The 19,804-nt window shown below is 46.8% G+C and overlaps 26 non-coding genes across 26 annotated transcripts; all 26 read right to left on the minus strand.

The window, feature by feature from the left end:
• Window positions 1-6: 6 nt before the first annotated feature.
• Trnak-cuu (transfer RNA lysine (anticodon CUU)) lies at window positions 7-79 on the minus strand. Its single transcript has one exon. It is a non-coding gene; the product is annotated as a tRNA-Lys (tRNA).
• Window positions 80-529: 450 nt separating this feature from the next.
• On the minus strand, window positions 530-602 carry Trnar-ucg (transfer RNA arginine (anticodon UCG)). Its single transcript has one exon. It is a non-coding gene; the product is annotated as a tRNA-Arg (tRNA).
• Window positions 603-2,028: 1,426 nt separating this feature from the next.
• Trnar-ucg (transfer RNA arginine (anticodon UCG)) lies at window positions 2,029-2,101 on the minus strand. Its single transcript has one exon. It is a non-coding gene; the product is annotated as a tRNA-Arg (tRNA).
• Window positions 2,102-2,605: 504 nt separating this feature from the next.
• On the minus strand, window positions 2,606-2,677 carry Trnat-agu (transfer RNA threonine (anticodon AGU)). Its single transcript has one exon. It is a non-coding gene; the product is annotated as a tRNA-Thr (tRNA).
• An 860-nt stretch (window positions 2,678-3,537) lies between these two features.
• Trnar-ucg (transfer RNA arginine (anticodon UCG)) lies at window positions 3,538-3,610 on the minus strand. Its single transcript has one exon. It is a non-coding gene; the product is annotated as a tRNA-Arg (tRNA).
• A 1,429-nt stretch (window positions 3,611-5,039) lies between these two features.
• On the minus strand, window positions 5,040-5,112 carry Trnar-ucg (transfer RNA arginine (anticodon UCG)). Its single transcript has one exon. It is a non-coding gene; the product is annotated as a tRNA-Arg (tRNA).
• Window positions 5,113-5,608: 496 nt separating this feature from the next.
• Window positions 5,609-5,680, minus strand: Trnat-agu (transfer RNA threonine (anticodon AGU)). Its single transcript has one exon. It is a non-coding gene; the product is annotated as a tRNA-Thr (tRNA).
• An 861-nt stretch (window positions 5,681-6,541) lies between these two features.
• Window positions 6,542-6,614, minus strand: Trnar-ucg (transfer RNA arginine (anticodon UCG)). Its single transcript has one exon. It is a non-coding gene; the product is annotated as a tRNA-Arg (tRNA).
• A 519-nt stretch (window positions 6,615-7,133) lies between these two features.
• Trnat-agu (transfer RNA threonine (anticodon AGU)) lies at window positions 7,134-7,205 on the minus strand. Its single transcript has one exon. It is a non-coding gene; the product is annotated as a tRNA-Thr (tRNA).
• Window positions 7,206-7,543: 338 nt separating this feature from the next.
• On the minus strand, window positions 7,544-7,616 carry Trnak-cuu (transfer RNA lysine (anticodon CUU)). The gene has a single exon. It is a non-coding gene; the product is annotated as a tRNA-Lys (tRNA).
• A 450-nt stretch (window positions 7,617-8,066) lies between these two features.
• Window positions 8,067-8,139, minus strand: Trnar-ucg (transfer RNA arginine (anticodon UCG)). Its single transcript has one exon. It is a non-coding gene; the product is annotated as a tRNA-Arg (tRNA).
• A 1,438-nt stretch (window positions 8,140-9,577) lies between these two features.
• Window positions 9,578-9,650, minus strand: Trnar-ucg (transfer RNA arginine (anticodon UCG)). Its single transcript has one exon. It is a non-coding gene; the product is annotated as a tRNA-Arg (tRNA).
• A 908-nt stretch (window positions 9,651-10,558) lies between these two features.
• On the minus strand, window positions 10,559-10,631 carry Trnak-cuu (transfer RNA lysine (anticodon CUU)). Its single transcript has one exon. It is a non-coding gene; the product is annotated as a tRNA-Lys (tRNA).
• A 450-nt stretch (window positions 10,632-11,081) lies between these two features.
• Window positions 11,082-11,154, minus strand: Trnar-ucg (transfer RNA arginine (anticodon UCG)). Its single transcript has one exon. It is a non-coding gene; the product is annotated as a tRNA-Arg (tRNA).
• A 903-nt stretch (window positions 11,155-12,057) lies between these two features.
• Trnak-cuu (transfer RNA lysine (anticodon CUU)) lies at window positions 12,058-12,130 on the minus strand. Its single transcript has one exon. It is a non-coding gene; the product is annotated as a tRNA-Lys (tRNA).
• Window positions 12,131-12,580: 450 nt separating this feature from the next.
• Window positions 12,581-12,653, minus strand: Trnar-ucg (transfer RNA arginine (anticodon UCG)). The gene has a single exon. It is a non-coding gene; the product is annotated as a tRNA-Arg (tRNA).
• A 911-nt stretch (window positions 12,654-13,564) lies between these two features.
• Window positions 13,565-13,637, minus strand: Trnak-cuu (transfer RNA lysine (anticodon CUU)). The gene has a single exon. It is a non-coding gene; the product is annotated as a tRNA-Lys (tRNA).
• Window positions 13,638-14,087: 450 nt separating this feature from the next.
• Trnar-ucg (transfer RNA arginine (anticodon UCG)) lies at window positions 14,088-14,160 on the minus strand. The gene has a single exon. It is a non-coding gene; the product is annotated as a tRNA-Arg (tRNA).
• Window positions 14,161-14,661: 501 nt separating this feature from the next.
• Trnat-agu (transfer RNA threonine (anticodon AGU)) lies at window positions 14,662-14,733 on the minus strand. Its single transcript has one exon. It is a non-coding gene; the product is annotated as a tRNA-Thr (tRNA).
• A 335-nt stretch (window positions 14,734-15,068) lies between these two features.
• On the minus strand, window positions 15,069-15,141 carry Trnam-cau (transfer RNA methionine (anticodon CAU)). Its single transcript has one exon. It is a non-coding gene; the product is annotated as a tRNA-Met (tRNA).
• Window positions 15,142-15,591: 450 nt separating this feature from the next.
• Window positions 15,592-15,664, minus strand: Trnar-ucg (transfer RNA arginine (anticodon UCG)). Its single transcript has one exon. It is a non-coding gene; the product is annotated as a tRNA-Arg (tRNA).
• A 1,428-nt stretch (window positions 15,665-17,092) lies between these two features.
• On the minus strand, window positions 17,093-17,165 carry Trnar-ucg (transfer RNA arginine (anticodon UCG)). Its single transcript has one exon. It is a non-coding gene; the product is annotated as a tRNA-Arg (tRNA).
• Window positions 17,166-17,663: 498 nt separating this feature from the next.
• Trnat-agu (transfer RNA threonine (anticodon AGU)) lies at window positions 17,664-17,735 on the minus strand. The gene has a single exon. It is a non-coding gene; the product is annotated as a tRNA-Thr (tRNA).
• A 335-nt stretch (window positions 17,736-18,070) lies between these two features.
• Window positions 18,071-18,143, minus strand: Trnak-cuu (transfer RNA lysine (anticodon CUU)). The gene has a single exon. It is a non-coding gene; the product is annotated as a tRNA-Lys (tRNA).
• Window positions 18,144-18,595: 452 nt separating this feature from the next.
• Trnar-ucg (transfer RNA arginine (anticodon UCG)) lies at window positions 18,596-18,668 on the minus strand. Its single transcript has one exon. It is a non-coding gene; the product is annotated as a tRNA-Arg (tRNA).
• A 501-nt stretch (window positions 18,669-19,169) lies between these two features.
• Window positions 19,170-19,241, minus strand: Trnat-agu (transfer RNA threonine (anticodon AGU)). Its single transcript has one exon. It is a non-coding gene; the product is annotated as a tRNA-Thr (tRNA).
• Between the last annotated feature and the right edge of the window lie 563 nt (window positions 19,242-19,804).

The raw sequence follows: 19,804 nt of genomic DNA on the forward strand, positions 1-19,804 counted from the left end.
CCGTTCCGCCCAGCGAAGGGCTCGAACCCACGACCCTGTGATTAAGAGTCTCATGCTCTACCGACTGAGCTAGCCGTGCTGCCTCGTTGGGTACCTCCTGGGTAGCAGATCACACAGTACTCGTTTGGGTTGGTTGGTCCCATACAGAATCTCTCCATGCTGCCTAATGTTTTCCTAACGACACTCGTCACGTACTTCACTTTTATTTCATAATCATTTCTGAGAGGTAAAGGAATTGCATGACAATCTGCAGAGCTAGCGGCGTCAAAATTAACACACATACTTGACGTGACTCAAAAGCCGAACGAGTTACTTTCCGACGTTGTTTTAGATGTGCAAGTGCCAGTCAAACCTCGCGGTGAGGGCACTCTGCCGACCATTTCGCTAGTTAACACCGGTCTTCTTGTGTGTGTTTCAAGCTCAAGACCATCTTCAAGCACAAAATGGTCAACAGCAACATTCAGACGGTTTCGTACTGCACAATTGCTACATTAAAACGGTATGTTTGTTTCTCAGAACTGGAAAAACACGACCGTGACAGGATTCGAACCTGCAATCTTCGGATCCGAAGTCCGACGCCTTATCCATTAGGCCACACGGTCACTGACGACCAAGTGTAACTTATATACGATTCATCTCGAAACGCTCACACCCCCTGAGGAATTGTGTTTTCGTTCCACACAGCCGCTGCCCCTTACTCTTTCCCACCCATTCGTTACATTCAACCTCTTACGAGACCGACCAAACATAGACAGGAAAACAAGACCACACACTTTGCGCAATCGGAATCGATGGCAGGGTGTCCCTCGCCGCATTTGCTACGATGGCCATTTGCTAATTCTGCAGAAGCGGCGGCGGCGACGACGACGACGACCGCGAGAGGCTCAGAGATTTGTGAGAAATACATCTATAAAATGTAATTCAGAATGCCTCGTCCCACCTTATGCCGTACCGCTTTGGCAAATGCTTTATCAGCGCCATTCGCCTTAATCACATCTGAGAGTAATTCTTAATAAAACGCCTCTCGCTAATTGTTCGCCATCACAGATACTGTTTGCTATACGGCCATGACGCGCAACTGATTTCCAAAATTCGTCTTCCTCCTGTGAGGATGGAACTCACGACTCCTGGTTTACTACACCAGTGCTCTACCACTGAGCTAAAGAGGCGCGGCCTAGCGGAACTTTTGCGTACTTCGCCGCACGGTCGTCTGAATCATCAGACTTCAGCTGACAACACTTCATATTTTTGACTAATATTAGCAGCTATGGCGACCCATTACTGCTTGGCTACACATCTGACACGTAGCCGATGTTCTCTCCAAACAAAACCACCTGCACTTCAGAACATGACTTTCACATGTCTACAAAATCACCTTCACCTTCAAATACAGTTTTCTTGCGACTGATTGAGACGTAGGCAAATTTTAAAGTTGCTATTTCCATTACATCACGTTAATCAGAAAATCGGTAATTTACATCTGCAGTGGAGAAAAATTCCGTTCCGCCCAGCGAAGGGCTCGAACCCATGACCCTGTGATTAAGAGTCTCATGCTCTACCGACTGAGCTAGCCGTGCTGCCTCGTTGGGTACCTCCTGGGTAGCAGATCACACAGTACTCGTTTGGGTTGGTTGGTCCCATACAGAATATCTCCATGCTGCCTAATGTTTTCCTAACGACACCTGTCACGTACTTCACTTTTATTTCATAATCATTTCTGAGAGGTAAAGGAATTGCGTGACAATCTGCAGAGCTAGCGGCGTCAAAATTAACACACATACTTGACGTGACTCAAAAGCCGAACGAGTTACTTTCCGACGTTGTTTTAGATGTGCAAGTGCCAGTCAAACCTCGCGGGTGAGGGCACTCTGCCGACCATTTCGCTAGTTAACACCGGTCTTCTTGTGTGTGTTTCAAGCTCAAGACCATCTCCAAGCACAAAATGGTCAACAGCAACATTCAGACGGTTTCGTACTGCACAATTGCTACATTAAAACGGTATGTTTGTTTCTCAGAACTGGAAAAACACGACCGTGACAGGATTCGAACCTGCAATCTTCGGATCCGAAGTCCGACGCCTTATCCATTAGGCCACACGGTCACTGACGAGCAAGTATAACTTATATACGATTCATCTCGAAACGCTCACACCCCCTGAGGAATTGTGTTTTCGTTCCACACAGCCGCTGCCCCTTACTCTTTCCCACCCATTCGTTACATTCAACCTCTTACGAGACCGACCAAACATAGACAGGAAAACAAGACCACACACTTTGCGCAATCGGAATCGATGGCAGGGTGTCCCTCGCCGCATTTGCTACGATGGCCATTTGCTAATTCTGCAGAAGCGGCGGCGGCGACGACGACGACGAAGACGTCGACCGCGGGAGGCTCAGAGATTTGTGAGAAATACATCTATAAAATGTAATTCAGAATGCCTCGTCCCACCTTATGCCGTACCGCTTTGGCAAATGCTTTATCAGCGCCATTCGCCTTAATCACATCTGAGAGTAATTCTTAATAAAACGCCTCTCGCTAATTGTTCGCCATCACAGATACTGTTTGCTATACGGCCATGACGCGCAACTGATTTCCAAAATTCGTCTTCCTCCTGTGAGGATGGAACTCACGACTCCTGGTTTACTAGACCAGTGCTCTACCACTGAGCTAAAGAGGCGCGGCCTAGCGGAACTTTTGCGTACTTCGTCCGTACGGTCGTCTGAATCTTCAGACTTCAGCTGACAACACTTCATATTTTTCACTAATATTTGCAGCTATGGCGACCCATTACTGCTTGGATACACATCTGACACGTAGCCGATGTTCTCTCCAAACAAAATCACCTGCACTTCAGAACATGACTTTCACACATGTCTACAAAATCACCTTCACCTTCAAATACAGTTTTCTTGCGACTGATTGAGACGTAGGCAAATTTTAAAGTTGCTATTTCCATTACATCACGTTAATCAGAAAATCGGTAATTTACATCTGCAGTGGAGAAAAATTCCGTTCCGCCCAGCGAAGGGCTCGAATCCACGACCCTGTGATTAAGAGTCTCATGCTCTACCGACTGAGCTAGCCGTGCTGCCTCGTTGGGTACCTCCTGGGTAGCAGATCACACAGTACTCGTTTGGGTTGGTTGGTCCCATACAGAATCTCTCCATGCTGCCTAATGTTTTCCTAACGACACTCGTCACGTACTTCACTTTTATTTCATAATCATTTCTGAGAGGTAAAGGAATTGCATGACAATCTGCAGAGCTAGCGGCGTCAAAATTAACACACATACTTGACGTGACTCAAAAGCCGAACGTGTTACTTTCCGACGTTGTTTTAGATGTGCAAGTGCCAGTCAAACCTCGCGGTGAGGCACTCTGCCGACCATTTCGCTAGTTAACACCGGTCTTCTTGTGTGTGTTTCAAGCTCAAGACCATCTCCAAGCACAAAATGGTCAACAGCAACATTCAGACGGTTTCGTACTGCACAATTGCTACATTAAAACGGTATGTTTGTTTCTCAGAACTGGAAAAACACGACCGTGACAGGATTCGAACCTGCAATCTTCGGATCCGAAGTCCGACGCCTTATCCATTAGGCCACACGGTCACTGACGACCAAGTGTAACTTATATACGATTCATCTCGAAACGCTCACACCCCCTGAGGAATTGTGTTTTCGTTCCACACAGCCGCTGCCCCTTACTCTTTCCCACCCATTCGTTACATTCAACCTCTTACGAGACCGACCAAACACAGACAGGAAAACAAGACCACACACTTTGCGCAATCGGAATCGATGGCAGGGTGTCCCTCGCCGCATTTGCTACGATGGCCGTTTTGCTAATTCTGCAGAAGCGGCGGCGGCGACGACAACGACGACCGCGAGAGGCTCAGAGATTTGTGAGAAATACATCTATAAAATGTAATTCAGAATGCCTCGTCCCACCTTATGCCGTACCGCTTTGGCAAATGCTTTATCAGCGCCATTCGCCTTAATCACATCTGAGAGTAATTCTTAATAAAACGCCTCTCGCTAATTGTTCGCCATCACAGATACTGTTTGCTATACGGCCATGACGCGCAACTGATTTCCAAAATTCGTCTTCCTCCTGTGAGGATGGAACTCACGACTCCTGGTTTACTAGACCAGTGCTCTACCACTGAGCTTAAGAGGCGCGGCCTAGCGGAACATTTGCGTACTTCGTCCGTACGGTCGTCTGAATCTTCAGACTTCAGCTGACAACACTTCATATTTTTCACTAATATTTGCAGCTATGGCGACCCATTACTGCTTGGATACACATCTGACACGTAGCCGATGTTCTCTCCAAACAAAATCACCTGCACTTCAGAACATGACTTTCACACATGTCTACAAAATCACCTTCACCTTCAAATACAGTTTTCTTGCGACTGATTGAGACGTAGGCAAATTTTAAAGTTGCTATTTCCATTACATCACGTTAATCAGAAAATCGGTAATTTACATCTGCAGTGGAGAAAAATTCCGTTCCGCCCAGCGAAGGGCTCGAACCCACGACTCTGTGATTAAGAGGCTCATGCTCTACCGACTGAGCTAGCCGTGCTGCCTCGTTGGGTACCTCCTGGGTAGCAGATCACACAGTACTCGTTTGGGTTGGTTGGTCCCATACAGAATCTCTCCATGCTGCCTAATGTTTTCCTAACGACACTCGTCACGTACTTCACTTTTATTTCATAATCATTTCTGAGAGGTAAAGGAATTGCATGACAATCTGCAGAGCTAGCGGCGTCAAAATTAACACACATACTTGACGTGACTCAAAAGCCGAACGAGTTACTTTCCGACGTTGTTTTAGATGTGCAAGTGCCAGTCAAACCTCGCGGTGAGGGCACTCTGCCGACCATTTCGCTAGTTAACACCGGTCTTCTTGTGTGTGTTTCAAGCTCAAGACCATCTCCAAGCACAAAATGGTCAACAGCAACATTCAGACGGTTTCGTACTGCACAATTGCTACACTAAAACGGTATGTTTGTTTCTCAGAACTGGAAAAACACGACCGTGACAGGATTCGAACCTGCAATCTTCGGATCCGAAGTCCGATGCCTTATCCATTAGGCCACACGGTCACTGACGACCAAGTGTAACTTATATACGATTCATCTCGAAACGCTCACACCCCCTGAGGAATAGTGTTTTCGTTCCACACAGCCGCTGCCCCTTACTCTTTCCCACCCATTCGTTACATTCAACCTCTTACGAGACCGACCAAACATAGACAGGAAAACAAGACCACACACTTTGCGCAATCGGAATCGATGGCAGGGTGTCCCTCGCCGCATTTGCTACGATGGCCGTTTTGCTAATTCTGCAGAAGCGGCGGCGGCGACGACAACGACGACCGCGAGAGGCTCAGAGATTTGTGAGAAATACATCTATAAAATGTAATTCAGAATGCCTCGTCCCACCTTATGCCGTACCGCTTTGGCAAATGCTTTATCAGCGCCATTCGCCTTAATCACATCTGAGAGTAATTCTTAATAAAACGCCTCTCGCTAATTGTTCGCCATCACAGATACTGTTTGCTATACGGCCATGACGCGCAACTGATTTCCAAAATTCGTCTTCCTCCTGTGAGGATGGAACTCACGACTCCTGGTTTACTAGACCAGTGCTCTACCACTGAGCTAAAGAGGCGCGGCCTAGCGGAACTTTTGCGTACTTCGTCCGTACGATCGTCTGAATCTTCAGACTTCAGCTGACAACACTTCATATTTTTCACTAATATTTGCAGCTATGGCGACCCATTACTGCTTGGATACACATCTGACACGTAGCCGACGTTCTCTCCAAACAAAATCACCTGCACTTCAGAACATGACTTTCACACATGTCTACAAAATCACCTTCACCTTCAAATACAGTTTTCTTGCGACTGATTGAGACGTAGGCAAATTTTAAAGTTGCTATTTCCATTACATCACGTTAATCAGAAAATCGGTAATTTACATCTGCAGTGGAGAAAAATTCCGTTCCGCCCAGCGAAGGGCTCGAATCCACGACCCTGTGATTAAGAGTCTCATGCTCTACCGACTGAGCTAGCCGTGCTGCCTCGTTGGGTACCTCCTGGGTAGCAGATCACACAGTACTCGTTTGGGTTGGTTGGTCCCATACAGAATCTCTCCATGCTGCCTAATGTTTTCCTAACGACACTCGTCACGTACTTCACTTTTATTTCATAATCATTTCTGAGAGGTAAAGGAATTGCATGACAATCTGCAGAGCTAGCGGCGTCAAAATTAACACACATACTTGACGTGACTCAAAAGCCGAACGAGTTACTTTCCGACGTTGTTTTAGATGTGCAAGTGCCAGTCAAACCTCGCGGTGAGGGCACTCTGCCGACCATTTCGCTAGTTAACACCGGTCTTCTTGTGTGTGTTTCAAGCTCAAGACCATCTTCAAGCACAAAATGGTCAACAGCAACATTCAGACGGTTTCGTACTGCACAATTGCTACATTAAAACGGTATGTTTGTTTCTCAGAACTGGAAAAACACGACCGTGACAGGATTCGAACCTGCAATCTTCGGATCCGAAGTCCGACGCCTTATCCATTAGGCCACACGGTCACTGACGACCAAGTATAACTTATATACGATTCATCTCGAAACGCTCACACCCCCTGAGGAATTGTGTTTTCGTTCCACACAGCCGCTGCCCCTTACTCTTTCCCACCCATTCGTTACATTCAACCTCTTACGAGACCGACCAAACATAGACAGGAAAACAAGACCACACACTTTGCGCAATCGGAATCGATGGCAGGGTGTCCCTCGCCGCATTTGCTACGATGGCCATTTGCTAATTCTGCAGAAGCGGCGGCGGCGACGATGACGACGACAACGACGACGACGAAGACGACGACCGCGGGAGGCTCAGAGATTTGTGAGAAATACATCTATAAAATGTAATTCAGAATGCCTCGTCCCACCTTATGCCGTACCGCTTTGGCAAATGCTTTATCAGCGCCATTCGCCTTAATCACATCTGAGAGTAATTCTTAATAAAACGCCTCTCGCTAATTGTTCGCCATCACAGATACTGTTTGCTATACGGCCATGACGCGCAACTGATTTCCAAAATTCGTCTTCCTCCTGTGAGGATGGAACTCACGACTCCTGGTTTACTAGACCAGTGCTCTACCACTGAGCTAAAGAGGCGCGGCCTAGCGGAACTTTTGCGTACTTCGTCCGTACGGTCGTCTGAATCTTCAGACTTCAGCTGACAACACTTCATATTTTTCACTAATATTTGCAGCTATGGCGACCCATTACTGCTTGGATACACATCTGACACGTAGCCGATGTTCTCTCCAAACAAAATCACCTGCACTTCAGAACATGACTTTCACACATGTCTACAAAATCACCTTCACCTTCAAATACAGTTTTCTTGCGACTGATTGAGTCGTAGGCAAATTTTAAAGTTGCTATTTCCATTACATCACGTTAATCAGAAAATCGGTAATTTACATCTGCAGTGGAGAAAAATTCCGTTCCGCCCAGCGAAGGGCTCGAACCCACGACCCTGTGATTAAGAGTCTCATGCTCTACCGACTGAGCTAGCCGTGCTGCCTCGTTGGGTACCTGCTGGGTAGCAGATCACACAGTACTCGTTTGGGTTGGTTGGTCCCATACAGAATCTCTCCATGCTGCCTAATATTTTCCTAACGACACTCGTCACGTACTTCACTTTTATTTCATAATCATTTCTGAGAGGTAAAGGAATTGCATGACAATCTGCAGAGCTAGCGGCGTCAAAATTAACACACATACTTGACGTGACTCAAAAGCCGAACGAGTTACTTTCCGACGTTGTTTTAGATGTGCAAGTGCCAGTCAAACTTCGCGGTGAGGGCACTCTGCCGACCATTTCGCTAGTTAACACCGGTCTTCTTGTGTGTGTTTCAAGCTCAAGACCATCTTCAAGCACAAAATGGTCAACAGCAACATTCAGACGGTTTCGTACTGCACAATTGCTACATTAAAACGGTATGTTTGTTTCTCAGAACTGGAAAAACACGACCGTGACAGGATTCGAACCTGCAATCTTCGGATCCGAAGTCCGACGCCTTATCCATTAGGCCACACGGTCATTGACGACCAAGTATAACTTATATACGATTCATCTCGAAACGCTCACACCCCCTGAGGAATTGTGTTTTCGTTCCACACAGCCGCTGCCCCTTACTCTTTCCCACCCATTCGTTACATTCAACCTCTTACGAGACCGACCAAACATAGACAGGAAAACAAGACCACACACTTTGCGCAATCGGAATCGATGGCAGGGTGTCCCTCGCCGCATTTGCTACGATGGCCATTTGCTAATTCTGCAGAAGCGGCGGCGGCGACGTCGACGACGACGACGACGACGACCGCGAGAGACTCAGAGATTTATGAGAAATACATCTATAAAATGTAATTCAGAATGCCTCGTCCCACCTTATGCCGTACCGCTTTGGCAAATGCTTTATCAGCGCCATTCGCCTTAATCACATCTGAGAGTAATTCTTAATAAAACGCCTCTCGCTAATTGTTCGCCATCACAGATACTGTTTGCTATACGGCCATGACGCGCAACTGATTTCCAAAATTCGTCTTCCTCCTGTGAGGATGGAACTCACGACTCCTGGTTTACTAGACCAGTGCTCTACCACTGAGCTAAAGGGGCGCGGCCTAGCGGAACTTTTGCGTACTTCGTCCGTACGGTCGTCTGAATCTTCAGACTTCAGCTGACAACACTTCATATTTTTCACTAATATTTGCAGCTATGGCGACCCATTACTGCTTGGATACACATCTGACACGTAGCCGATGTTCTCTCCAAACAAAACCACCTCCACTTCAGAACATGACTTTCACATGTCTACAAAATCACCTTCACCTTCAATTACAGTTTTCTTGCGACTGATTGAGACGTAGGCAAATTTTAAAGTTGCTATTTCCATTACATCACGTTAATCAGAAAATCGGTAATTTACATCTGCAGTGGAGAAAAATTCCGTTCCGCCCAGCGAAGGGCTCGAACCCACGACCCTGTGATTAAGAGTCTCATGCTCTAAAGACTGAGCTAGCCGTGCTGCCTCGTTGGGTACCTCCTGGGTAGCAGATCACACAGTACTCGTTTGGGTTGGTTGGTCCCATACAGAATCTCTCCATGCTGCCTAATGTTTTTCTAACGACACTCGTCACGTACTTCACTTTTATTTCATAATCATTTCTGAGAGGTAAAGGAATTGCATGACAATCTGCAGAGCTAGCGGCGTCAAAATTAACACACATACTTGACGTGACTCAAAAGCCGAACGAGTTACTTTCCAACGTTGTTTTAGATGTGCAAGTGCCAGTCAAACCTCGCGGTGAGGGCACTCTGCCGACCATTTCGCTAGTTAACAACGGTCTTCTTGTGTGTGTTTCAAGCTCAAGACCATCTCCAAGCACTAAATGGTCAACAGCAACATTCAGACGGTTTCGTACTGCACAATTGCTACATTAAAACGGTATGTTTGTTTCTCAGAACTGGAAAAACACGACCGTGACAGGATTCGAACCTGCAATCTTCGGATCCGAAGTCCGACGCCTTATCCATTAGGCCACACGGTCACTGACGACCAAGTATAACTTATATACGATTCATCTCGAAACGCTCACACCCCCTGAGGAATTGTGTTTTCGTTCCACACAGCCGCTGCCCCTTACTCTTTCCCACCCATTCGTTACATTCAACCTCTTACGAGACCGACCAAACATAGACAGGAAAACAAGACCACACACTTTGCGCAATCGGAATCGATGGCAGGGTGTCCCTCGCCGCATTTGCTACGATGGCCATTTGCTAATTCTGCAGAAGCGGCGGCGGCGACGACGAAGACGTCGACCGCGGGAGGCTCAGAGATTTGTGAGAAATACATCTATAAAATGTAATTCAGAGTGCCTCGTCCCACCTTATGCCGTACCGCTTTGGCAAATGCTTTATCAGCGCCATTCGCCTTAATCACATCTGAGAGTAATTCTTAATAAAACGCCTCTCGCTAATTCTTCGCCATCACAGATACTGTTTGCTATACGGCCATGACGCGCAACTGATTTCCAAAATTCGTCTTCCTCCTGTGAGGATGGAACTCACGACTCCTGGTTTACTAGACCAGTGCTCTACCACTGAGCTTAAGAGGCGCGGCCTAGCGGAACTTTTGCGTACTTCGTCCGTACGGTCGTCTGAATCTTCAGACTTCAGCTGACAACACTTCATATTTTTCACTAATATTTGCAGCTATGGCGACCCATTACTGCTTGGATACACATCTGACACGTAGCCGATGTTCTCTCCAAACAAAATCACCTGCACTTCAGAACATGACTTTCACACATGTCTACAAAATCACCTTCACCTTCAAATACAGTTTTCTTGCGACTGATTGAGACGTAGGCAAATTTTAAAGTTGCTATTTCCATTACATCACGTTAATCAGAAAATCGGTAATTTACATCTGCAGTGGAGAAAAACTCCATTCCGCCCAGCGAAGGGCTCGAACCCACGACCCTGTGATTAAGAGTCTCATGCTCTACCGACTGAGCTAGCCGTGCTGCCTCGTTGGGTACCTCCTGGGTAGCAGATCACACAGTACTCGTTTGGGTTGGTTGGTCCCATACAGAATCTCTCCATGCTGCCTAATGTTTTCCTAACGACACTCGTCACGTACTTCACTTTTATTTCATAATCATTTCTGAGAGGTAAAGGAATTGCATGACAATCTGCAGAGCTAGCGGCGTCAAAATTAACACACATACTTGACGTGACTCAAAAGCCGAACGAGTTACTTTCCAACGTTGTTTTAGATGTGCAAGTGCCAGTCAAACCTCGCGGTGAGGGCACTCTGCCGACCATTTCGCTAGTTAACACCGGTCTTCTTGTGTGTGTTTCAAGCTCAAGACCATCTCCAAGCACAAAATGGTCAACAGCAACATTCAGACGGTTTCGTACTGCACAATTGCTTCATTAAAACGGTATGTTTGTTTCTCAGAACTGGAAAAACACGACCGTGACAGGATTCGAACCTGCAATCTTCGGATCCGAAGTCCGACGCCTTATCCATTAGGCCACACGGTCACTGACGACCAAGTATAACTTATATACGATTCATCTGGAAACGCTCACACCCCCTGAGGAATTGTGTTTTCGTTCCACACAGCCGCTGCCCCTTACTCTTTCCCACCCATTCGTTACATTCAACCTCTTACGAGACCGACCAAACATAGACAGGAAAACAAGACCACACACTTTGCGCAATCGGAATCGATGGCAGGGTGTCCCTCGCCGCATTTGCTACGATGGCCATTTGCTAATTCTGCAGAAGCGGCGGCGGCGACGTCGACGACGACGACGACCGCGAGAGGCTCAGAGATTTATGAGAAATACATCTATAAAATGTAATTCAGAATGCCTCGTCCCACCTTATGCCGTACCGCTTTGGCAAATGCTTTATCAGCGCCATTCGCCTTAATCACATCTGAGAGTAATTCTTAATAAAACGCCTGTCGCTAATTGTTCGCCATCACAGATACTGTTTGCTATACGGCCATGACGCGCAACTGATTTCCAAAATTCGTCTTCCTCCTGTGAGGATGGAACTCACGACTCCTGGTTTACTAGACCAGTGCTCTACCACTGAGCTAATGGGGCGCGGCCTAGCGGAACTTTTGCGTACTTCGTCCGTACGGTCGTCTGAATCTTCAGACTTCAGCTGACAACACTTCATATTTTTCACTAATATTTGCAGCTATGGCGACCCATTACTGCTTGGATACACATCTGACACGTAGCCGATGTTCTCTCCAAACAAAACCACCTGCACTTCAGAACATGACTTTCACATGTCTACAAAATCACCTTCACCTTCAGTTTTCTTGCGACTGATTGAGACGTAGGCAAATTTTAAAGTTGCTATTTCCATTACATCACGTTAATCAGAAAATCGGTAATTTACATCTGCAGTGGAGAAAAACTCCGTTCCGCCCAGCGAAGGGCTCGAACCCACGACCCTGTGATTAAGAGTCTCATGCTCTACCGACTGAGCTAGCCGTGCTGCCTCGTTGGGTACCTCCTGGGTAGCAGATCACACAGTACTCGTTTGGGTTGGTTGGTCCCATACAGAATCTCTCCATGCTGCCTAATGTTTTCCTAACGACACTCGTCACGTACTTCACTTTTATTTCATAATCATTTCTGAGAGGTAAAGGAATTGCATGACAATCTGCAGAGCTAGCGGCGTCAAAATTAACACACATACTTGACGTGACTCAAAAGCCGAACGAGTTACTTTCCAACGTTGTTTTAGATGTGCAAGTGCCAGTCAAACCTCGCGGTGAGGGCACTCTGCCGACCATTTCGCTAGTTAACACCGGTCTTCTTGTGTGTGTTTCAAGCTCAAGACCATCTCCAAGCACAAAATGGTCAACAGCAACATTCAGACGGTTTCGTACTGCACAATTGCTTCATTAAAACGGTATGTTTGTTTCTCAGAACTGGAAAAACACGACCGTGACAGGATTCGAACCTGCAATCTTCGGATCCGAAGTCCGACGCCTTATCCATTAGGCCACACGGTCACTGACGACCAAGTATAACTTATATACGATTCATCTGGAAACGCTCACACCCCCTGAGGAATTGTGTTTTCGTTCCACACAGCCGCTGCCCCTTACTCTTTCCCACCCATTCGTTACATTCAACCTCTTACGAGACCGACCAAACATAGACAGGAAAACAAGACCACACACTTTGCGCAATCGGAATCGATGGCAGGGTGTCCCTCGCCGCATTTGCTACGATGGCCATTTGCTAATTCTGCAGAAGCGGCGGCGGCGACGACGACGACGACGACGACGACCGCGAGAGGCTCAGAGATTTGTGAGAAATACATCTATAAAATGTAATTCAGAATGCCTTGCCCCACCTTATGCCGTACCGCTTTGGCAAATGCTTTATCAGCGCCATTCGCCTTAATCACATCTGAGAGTAATTCTTAATAAAACGCCTCTCGCTAATTATCCGCCATCACAGATACTGTTTGCTATACGGCCATGACGCGCAACTGATTTCCAAAATTCGTCTTCCTCCTGTAAGGATGGAACTCACGACTCCTGGTTTACTAGACCAGTGCTCTACCACTGAGCTAAAGAGGCGCGGCATTGCGGAACTTTTGCGTACTTCGCCGCACGGTCGTCTGAATCATCAGACTTCAGCTGACAACACTTCATATTTTTGACTAATATTAGCAGCTATGGCGACCCATTACTGCTTGGCTACACATCTGACACGTAGCCGATGTTCTCTCCAAACAAAACCACCTCCACTTCAGAACATGACTTTCACATGTCTACAAAATCACCTTCACCTTCAATTACAGTTATCTTGCGACTGATTGAGACGTAGGCAAATTTTAAAGTTGCTATTTCCATTACATCACGTTAATCAGAAAATCGGTAATCTACATCTGCAGTGGAGAAAAATTCCGTTCCGCCCAGCGAAGGGCTCGAACCCACGACCCTGTGATTAAGAGTCTCATGCTCTACCGACTGAGCTAGCCGTGCTGCCTCGTTGGGTACCTCCTGGGTAGCAGATCACACAGTACTCGTTTGGGTTGGTTGGTCCCATACAGAATCTCTCCATGCTGCCTAATGTTTTCCTAACGACACTCGTCACGTACTTCACTTTTATTTCATAATCATTTCTGAGAGGTAAAGGAATAGCATGACAATCTGCAGAGCTAGCGGCGTCAAAATTAACACACATACTTGACGTGACTGAAAAGCCGAACGAGTTACTTTCCGACGTTGTTTTAGATGTGCAAGTTCCAGTCAAACCTCGCGGTGAGGGCACTCTGCCGACCATTTCGCTAGTTGACACCGGTCTTCTTGTGTGTGTTTCAAGCTCAAGACCATCTCCAAGCACAAAATGGTCAACAGCAACATTCAGACGGTTTCGTACTGCACAATTGCTACATTAAAACGGTATGTTTGTTTCTCAGAACTGGAAAAACACGACCGTGACAGGATTCGAACCTGCAATCTTCGGATCCGAAGTCCGACGCCTTATCCATTAGGCCACACGGTCACTGACGACCAAGTATAACTTATATACGATTCATCTCGAAACGCTCACACCCCCTGAGGAATTGTGTTTTCGTTCCACACAGCCGCTGCCCCTTACTCTTTCCCACCCATTCGTTACATTCAACCTCTTACGAGACCGACCAAACATAGACAGGAAAACAAGACCACACACTTTGCGCAATCGGAATCGATGGCAGGGTGTCCCTCGCCGCATTTGCTACGATGGCCATTTGCTAATTCTGCAGAAGCGGCGGCGGCGACGACGACGACGACGACGCCCGCGAGAGGCTCAGAGATTTGTGAGAAATACATCTATAAAATGTAATTCAGAATGCCTCGTCCCACCTTATGCCGTACCGCTTTGGCAAATGCTTTATCAGCGCCATTCGCCTTAATCACATCTGAGAGTAATTCTTAATAAAACGCCTCTCGCTAATTGTTCGCCATCACAGATACTGTTTGCTATACGGCCATGACGCGCAACTGATTTCCAAAATTCGTCTTCCTCCTGTGAGGATGGAACTCACGACTCCTGGTTTACTAGACCAGTGCTCTACCACTGAGCTAAAGAGGCGCGGCCTAGCGGAACTTTTGCGTACTTCGCCGCACGGTCGTCTGAATCATCAGACTTCAGCTGACAACACTTCATATTTTTGACTAATATTAGCAGCTATGGCGACCCATTACTGCTTGGCTACACATCTGACACGTAGCCGATGTTCTCTCCAAACAAAACCACCTGCACTTCAGAACATGACTTTCACGTGTCTACAAAATCACCTTCACCTTCAAATACAGTTTTCTTGCGACTGATTGAGACGTAGGCAAATTTTAAAGTTGCTATTTCCATTACATCACGTTAATCAGAAAATCGGTAATTTACATCTGCAGTGGAGAAAAATTCCGTTCCGCCCAGCGAAGGGCTCGAACCCACGACCCTGTGATTATGAGTCTCATGCTCTACCGACTGAGCTAGCCGTGCTGCCTCGTAGGGTACCTCCTGGGTAGCAGATCACACAGTACTCGTTTGGGTTGGTTGGTCCCATACAGAAGCTCTCCATGCTGCCTAATGTTTTCCTAACGACACTCGTCACGTACTTCACTTTTATTTCATAATCATTTCTGAGAGGTAAAGGAATTGCATGACAATCTGCAGAGCTAGCGGCGTCAAAATTAACACACATACTTGACGTGACTCAAAAGCCGAACGAGTTACTTTCCGACGTTGTTTTAGATGTGCAAGTGCCAGTCAAACCTCGCGGTGAGGGCACTCTGCCGACCATTTCGCTAGTTAACACCGGTCTTCTTGTGTGTGTTTCAAGCTCAAGACCATCTCCAAGCACAAAATGGTCAACAGCAACATTCAGACGGTTTCGTACTGCACAATTGCTACATTAAAACGGTATGTTTGTTTCTCAGAACTGGAAAAACACGACCGTGACCGGACTCGAACCTGCAATCTTCGGATCCGAAGTCCGACGCCTTATCCATTAGGCCACACAGTCACTGACGACCAAGTATAACTTATATACGATTCATCTCGAAACGCTCACACCCCCTGAGGAATTGTGTTTTCGTTCCACACAGCCGCTGCCCCTTACTCTTTCCCACCCATTCGTTACATTCAACCTCTTACGAGACCGACCAAACATAGACAGGAAAACAAGACCACACACTTTGCGCAATCGGAATCGATGGCAGGGTGTCCCTCGCCGCATTTGCTACGATGGCCATTTGCTAATTCTGCAGAAGCGGCGGCGGCGACGTCGACGACGACGACGACCGCGAGAGGCTCAGAGATTTGTGAGAAATACATCTATAAAATGTAATCCAGAATGCCTCGTCCCACCTTATGCCGTACCGCTTTGGCAAATGCTTTATCAGCGCCATTCGCCTTAATCACATCTGAGAGTAATTCTTAATAAAACGCCGCTCGCTAATTGTTCGCCATCACAGATACTGTTTGCTATACGGCCATGACGCGCAACTGATTTCCAAAATTCGTCTTCCTCCTGTGAGGATGGAACTCACGACTCCTGGTTTACTAGACCAGTGCTCTACCACTGAGCTAAAGGGGCGCGGCCTAGCGGAACTTTTGCGTACTTCGTCCGTACGGTCGTCTGAATCTTCAGACTTCAGCTGACAACACTTCATATTTTTCACTAATATTTGCAGCTATGGCGACCCATTACTGCTTGGATACACATCTGACACGTAGCCGATGTTCTCTCCAAACAAAACCACCTGCACTTCAGAACATGACTTTCACATGTCTACAAAATCACCTTCACCTTCAGTTTTCTTGCGACTGATTGAGACGTAGGCAAATTTTAAAGTTGCTATTTCCATTACATCACGTTAATCAGAAAATCGGTAATTTACATCTGCAGCGGAGAAAAATTCCGTTCCGCCCAGGGTAGGGCTCGAACCCACAACCCTATGATTGAGAGTCTCATGCTATACCGACTGAGCTAGCCGTGCTGCCTCGTTGGGTACCTGCTGGGTAGCAGATCACACAGTACTCGTTTGGGTTGGTTGGTCCCATACAGAATCTCTCCATGCTGCCTAATGTTTTCCTAACGTCACACTCGTCACGTACTTCACTTTTATTTCATAATCATTTCTGAGAGGTAAAGGAATTGCATGACAATCTGCAGAGCTAGCGGCGTCAAAATTAACACACATACTTGACGTGACTCAAAAGTCGAACGAGTTACTTTCCGACGTTGTTTTAGATGTGCAAGTGCCAGTCAAACCTCGCGGTGAGGGCACTCTGCCGACCATTTCGCTAGTTAACACCGGTCTTCTTGTGTGTGTTTCAAGCTCAAGACCATCTCCAAGCACAAAATGGTCAACAGCAACATTCAGACGGTTTCGTACTGCACAATTGCTACATTAAAACGGTATGTTTGTTTCTCAGAACTGGAAAAACACGACCGTGACAGGATTCGAACCTGCAATCTTCGGATCCGAAGTCCGACGCCTTATCCATTAGGCCACACGGTCACTGACGACCAAGTATAACTTATATACGATTCATCTCGAAACGCTCACACCCCCTGAGGAATTGTGTTTTCGTTCCACACAGCCGCTGCCCCTTACTCTTTCCCACCCATTCGTTACATTCAACCTCTTACGAGACCGACCAAACATAGACAGGAAAACAAGACCACACACTTTGCGCAATCGGAATCGATGGCAGGGTGTCCCTCGCCGCATTTGCTACGATGGCCATTTGCTAATTCTGCAGAAGCGGCGGCGGCGACGACGACGACGACGACCGCGAGAGGCTCAGAGATTTGTGAGAAACACATCTATAAAATGTAATTCAGAATGCCTCGTCCCACCTTATGCCGTACCGCTTTGGCAAATGCTTTATCAGCGCCATTCGCCTTAATCACATCTGAGAGTAATTCTTAATAAAACGCCTCTCGCTAATTGTTCGCCATCACAGATACTGTTTGCTATACGGCCATGACGCGCAACTGATTTCCAAAATTCGTCTTCCTCCTGTGAGGATGGAACTCACGACTCCTGGTTTACTAGACCAGTGCTCTACCACTGAGCTAAAGAGGCGCGGCCTAGCGGAACTTTTGCGTACTTCGCCGCACGGTCGTCTGAATCATCAGACTTCAGCTGACAACACTTCATATTTTTGACTAATATTAGCAGCTATGGCGACCCATTACTGCTTGGCTACACATCTGACACGTAGCCGATGTTCTCTCCAAACAAAACCACCTGCACTTCAGAACATGACTTTCACGTGTCTACAAAATCACCTTCACCTTCAAATACAGTTTTCTTGCGACTGATTGAGACGTAGGCAAATTTTAAAGTTGCTATTTCCATTACATCACGTTAATCAGAAAATCGGTAATTTACATCTGCAGTGGAGAAAAATTCCGTTCCGCCCAGCGAAGGGCTCGAACCCACGACCCTGTGATTAAGAGTCTCATGCTCTACCGACTGAGCTAGCCGTGCTGCCTCGTTGGGTACCTGCTGGGTAGCAGATCACACAGTACTCGTTTGGGTTGGTTGGTCCCATACAGAATCTCTCCATGCTGCCTAATGTTTTCCTAACGTCACACTCGTCACGTACTTCACTTTTATTTCATAATCATTTCTGAGAGGTAAAGGAATTGCATGACAATCTGCAGAGCTAGCGGCGTCAAAATTAACACACATACTTGACGTGACTCAAAAGTCGAACGAGTTACTTTCCGACGTTGTTTTAGATGTGCAAGTGCCAGTCAAACCTCGCGGTGAGGGCACTCTGCCGACCATTTCGCTAGTTAACACCGGTCTTCTTGTGTGTGTTTCAAGCTCAAGACCATCTCCAAGCACAAAATGGTCAACAGCAACATTCAGACGGTTTCGTACTGCACAATTGCTACATTAAAACGGTATGTTTGTTTCTCAGAACTGGAAAAACACGACCGTGACAGGATTCGAACCTGCAATCTTCGGATCCGAAGTCCGACGCCTTATCCATTAGGCCACACGGTCACTGACGACCAAGTATAACTTATATACGATTCATCTCGAAACGCTCACACCCCCTGAGGAATTGTGTTTTCGTTCCACACAGCCGCTGCCCCTTACTCTTTCCCACCCATTCGTTACATTCAACCTCTTACGAGACCGACCAAACATAGACAGGAAAACAAGACCACACACTTTGCGCAATCGGAATCGATGGCAGGGTGTCCCTCGCCGCATTTGCTACGATGGCCATTTGCTAATTCTGCAGAAGCGGCGGCGGCGACGACGACGACGACGACGACCGCGAGAGGCTCAGAGATTTGTGAGAAACACATCTATAAAATGTAATTCAGAATGCCTCGTCCCACCTTATGCCGTACCGCTTTGGCAAATGCTTTATCAGCGCCATTCGCCTTAATCACATCTGAGAGTAATTCTTAATAAAACGCCTCTCGCTAATTGTTCGCCATCACAGATACTGTTTGCTATACGGCCATGACGCGCAACTGATTTCCAAAATTCGTCTTCCTCCTGTGAGGATGGAACTCACGACTCCTGGTTTACTAGACCAGTGCTCTACCACTGAGCTAAAGAGGCGCGGCCTAGCGGAACTTTTGCGTACTTCGCCGCACGGTCGTCTGAATCATCAGACTTCAGCTGACAACACTTCATATTTTTGACTAATATTAGCAGCTATGGCGACCCATTACTGCTTGGCTACACATCTGACACGTAGCCGATGTTCTCTCCAAACAAAACCACCTGCACTTCAGAACATGACTTTCACGTGTCTACAAAATCACCTTCACCTTCAAATACAGTTTTCTTGCGACTGATTGAGACGTAGGCAAATTTTAAAGTTGCTATTTCCATTACATCACGTTAATCAGAAAATCGGTAATTTACATCTGCAGTGGAGAAAAATTCCGTTCTGCCCAGCGAAAGGCTCGAACCCACGACCCTGTGATTAAGAGTCTCATGCTCTACCGACTGAGCTAGCCGTGCTGCCTCGTTGGGTACCTCCTGGGTAGCAGATCACACAGTACTCGTTTGGGTTGGTTGGTCCCATACAGAAGCTCTCCATGCTGCCTAATGTTTTCCTAACGACACTCGTCACGTACTTCACTTTTATTTCATAATCATTTCTGAGAGGTAAAGGA

The sequence above is a fragment of the Schistocerca gregaria genome, chromosome 3 (genome assembly GCF_023897955.1).
Source record: "Schistocerca gregaria isolate iqSchGreg1 chromosome 3, iqSchGreg1.2, whole genome shotgun sequence".
NCBI lineage: Eukaryota > Metazoa > Arthropoda > Insecta > Orthoptera > Acrididae > Schistocerca > Schistocerca gregaria.